This window comes from Etheostoma spectabile, unplaced genomic scaffold (genome assembly GCF_008692095.1).
Source record: "Etheostoma spectabile isolate EspeVRDwgs_2016 unplaced genomic scaffold, UIUC_Espe_1.0 scaffold463, whole genome shotgun sequence".
Lineage (NCBI taxonomy): Eukaryota > Metazoa > Chordata > Actinopteri > Perciformes > Percidae > Etheostoma > Etheostoma spectabile.
This window is the reverse complement of record NW_022605615.1, coordinates 166,801-170,513: the sequence shown is the minus strand read 5'-3', so window position 1 is coordinate 170,513 and position 3,713 is coordinate 166,801. Positions and strand designations below refer to the sequence as shown.

Here is a 3,713-nt window from a genome sequence, read left to right as displayed (position 1 = left end):
CATCTAAGTCCCATTAGTGGGAATTGCTGTTTCTCCGGAGCAGGCTGGGGAGCCCGGGGAACAACTCCGGGGGACCTATTCGGGGGGGACGGGCATTGTCCAAGGGTCCTCGGTTCTCTCGAGGTGGGTTCCGCCTCCCAACCGAGGGCCGAGAGCTCCTGCAGGCACGCTGGCCGTGCCTCCGCCTCTCGCGGCGGGGGCCAGGAGCTTGAAAGCCTCGTCCTCTCAAGGGCCGGGCGAGGCCGCCCGGGCTCAGGCCCGCGTAGATAATGGAGGAGGGGCCGGCAGCGAGGACAGTCGGCGGGACAAGTTCAACGGCCCGTTGGAACAAGCCTCGATAGTCGGCAGGATGGGGAGTGTGTGTGTGGTAATCGGTTTGTCGGGCACGACTGGGTACAGCTACCTGTTCAGGACTTTAGACGAGAATAATAGATGAATATATAAAGTGAGATTTTTTTGATTGTAAGGTTTTAAGTGTCGTAATAATTGTCCTAATGTTTGATTTTTTATAAGGTTTTAATTTATTTATCTTATTACTATGTAATTTTTTTTGCAACTGTTTTAGTATGTGTTTGGATGGCGTTCATAATGTTAGATCCATGTCTTTTTTAGACTGTTGAATGTTCTGTATGTTTGTCTTACAGGAAAACTGGGGGGGGGGCGGGTGAATGGCTGGAAGCTTCCAGTTTCACTCGGCCTGGAGTCGTCCGCAGGAAAGAGCGACAACAGAGCTGGTCTAGGTCGGAAAGGCCTGCGAGGAAGGCCAGGAATCCATGGAACCAGGGAAGTGCCCAAGTGGTGGTTAAAGCTGATTGAATCATTAAGGTCCAGCAGGTTGTCAAGGCGCCGTCTCTATGCCACCGCACCAAGTGTGTCCGGTCTTCATGGCAGACCACGGAGCCGGCCCACCCTGATCACTTATCACAGCCAGAGGGGAACAGCTGAACGGATCGAGGGCGTTAGCCCACAACTAGAGGGAATCCGAGGTCAGCGAGGTCTCTGCTGGGACGGGGCCAGCTGATGAGGGGACGAGGCCCAGTAAAATAAAACAAACAGAATTGGGAAAAGCTGGACAGCGACAGTAGGGATGTGTATGGATTTTCTAACAGGTTAGGACATTAGGGATGTCATAAAGTGGCTGTAATCTAAGTTTGTCAAACTGATTTTGTTTAGTTTCTAGCCCACTTTTCTAAGGAGATGAGATCGTTTTACCGATTCAAACGCAACCTTGAGAAAATCCGCATTTACTCAGCAGATCATTCACTAGGTATCAGCAGTCTCCACCTGGGCAGGAATCTAAGGATTGAACACCTCGTGGGTGAGAGGGGGGGGGGTTGGACGTGGGTAGTAATTGATAGTTTTTTAATTACCTCTGTTTTAAGATCACTTTAGGCGATGGGGGAGGGGCGTAAACTAGTATGCACAGCCAGCCGCCGTACCTGACAAAAATTGCCCTGACACTGTCTAATCTGCAAGCATCTATTGGGGGTGTGACATGTAGGGGAGTCCCAGAATGCTAGTGGAGCGGGCGACACCCCGCGGCGACCGCCGGCGTGGAACTCGGGGGGTGGTGGGTGGGGCTGCCGAAGGGGTGTCAGACCCAGGGACGTCATTGGACCGATGGGGATAGGGGGGGGGAGCCCGGCCCAATCTCAAACAAAAGCCGAGACAGGCAACGACACCAACTCCCCTCGGCAGGAACAAAGCTGCATCGATACAGTTGACGACCTAAAAACAACCGATAGATTTAAGTGCCAGCTTCCAAAAAGGTGCTGAAGAGTGAAACTTGTTGGGGGACACGCAAGTCTATATCAGTGTTTTATATTGCACAGCACCCCCGACTGCCCCCCCCCCCCCCCCCACCCCGCTGAGGAAAAGCATGGGGAGTGTGTTTGTGTTCCCAGGAGCCGGCAGAAAGGAATTTACCCAGCATTCCCCAGATGATTAAGACGGCGCCCCCGCAGCATGATGGGAGTCTCCCAGCGGCTGATGGGCATTAACGAGCATCAGCGTCGCCGTGTGCGTCTCCACAGATTCCTGACGGAGTTAGTGGTTGGTGGTGGAGCCGGTGGAGGTGGAGATACGTCAGGTAACACCTCCACCTCTTTCACCTCATCGGGTTGATGTCATCGTCAGATCTGCTCACAGGATTTCTGTGGCTGGCATCCATGATGGGATTTATTAACAGTAACGAGTATTTAATTTGACATTTTCCCTGGAAACTTTACGTTCATGTTCGTCTCTTACTGGAACAATCGTCAAGAAACAGTTTTAGTTGCAATTTTTTCTTAACCCTTGCGTTGTTCTCGGGTCAAATTCAGATGCGTCTTTCAACCAAAATTTCAGAAAAACAACGCGGATTGTTCCACACAATGATCAGCCCACTGCTGTTTTTAAAATTTGGATGACCTTTAACATCCATTACATTCAAACAATAGCCAAATGAGTCAACGTTATACTTTTGATAAAACTGATATTTCTGTAAAATGTCCTTACTGTGCAATATTATTACACACTGTGTACAAACCATATTCATCTTTCTATCATATATGTATATAGCGTCTCAGAACTGTGCAGCTTACCCCCCTTTTTTCTTTTGCACTACTTATTTTATTCCATGTTCCATTTCTCAGTAGTTGCTTTAATCTCATTGCACATGTGTCTAATGACAGGCATTCTTAGAAAGCTAATTAAGACTTTCAGCGCCATTCAACTCTGTATTTTGTCTGGCAACTTTCGCGCATAGAAGATCGAGCAAAGATAATTATCTCTTCTGAAGAGTCCATCGTGTTTAGTGCATGGGGGGGGATAATGGACATTTTATAGACCAAAACAACTGAAGCGATACAACTAGAAAATGAACATTTAAATCGCACTGAAAGTGCTCGTTAGAAGCAGCCGTGGTTCAAACGGCCTGCTCCTGACCAGGAAGCAGGCAGCCAAACCGCATGACATCACTCTCCTTCAGAAAGCCTCTCATTACAGGCTGTAACCAGCCTCGCTGCAGCCAGCCGAGTGTGGGGTGACGGAGGAGAAGGTGTTGGAGGCGCAGGCTGTTATTTAGGGTCTGAAATTAAAAATCAGAGTCTTCTGAAGCGCCACAAGCTTTGACTCGGTGGAGACGCTTTGTAGTGAACATTCCTCGGCGGTGGTGTAATGAGGAAGCAGCTGTGTGTTTGTTTTCACATCAGCTGCACAGCGGGATGGGGGGGGGGGGGGGGGGGGGGGGGGGGGGGGGGGGGGAGATTTGAGGCAGTTTGCAGCATCGGCCCAACGTTTTACGACGCCAGCCGTGCGAGAGCGTACGACGAGCTCTGTAAAAACGTCAGTTATCACCAGAGAGAACAACACAGGCGCCGAGGCAGCAGCTCGGACAGGAAGTCGCTGGACGTGAGGCGAAGGACTGAGAAATGTTCTCCACTCAACTCCCTGGGTTCCCATGATGACACAATCAAGGAACGCAACGAGTGGTTCGAGTTATATTTTGTCGCCGTCGGGCATGAACTTGAATGCTACGGTCACGCTGGAAGGGCTCAACCAGAGGAGTTGCCCCATGGCCTGGGGAAAGTACTTATGTCAACCCACTCAAGTCATTTAATTTTAAACAGTGTCAATAATTTTGTATGCATCTTTATCCTATCAGCAGTTCTCATTCTGTTGCCCCCTCGGTACTCGAAGGTAGCGTCGCCCACGGATTTGGACGTACGAGGTTC

At 50.1% G+C, this 3,713-nt stretch overlaps 1 protein-coding gene across 1 annotated transcript in view; it reads right to left on the bottom strand.

Annotated features, from left to right (window-relative positions):
* Positions 1-3,713, bottom strand: part of lsp1a (lymphocyte specific protein 1 a) — a 39,997-nt gene that overhangs the window by 24,368 nt on the left and 11,916 nt on the right. The window lies entirely within an intron of this gene.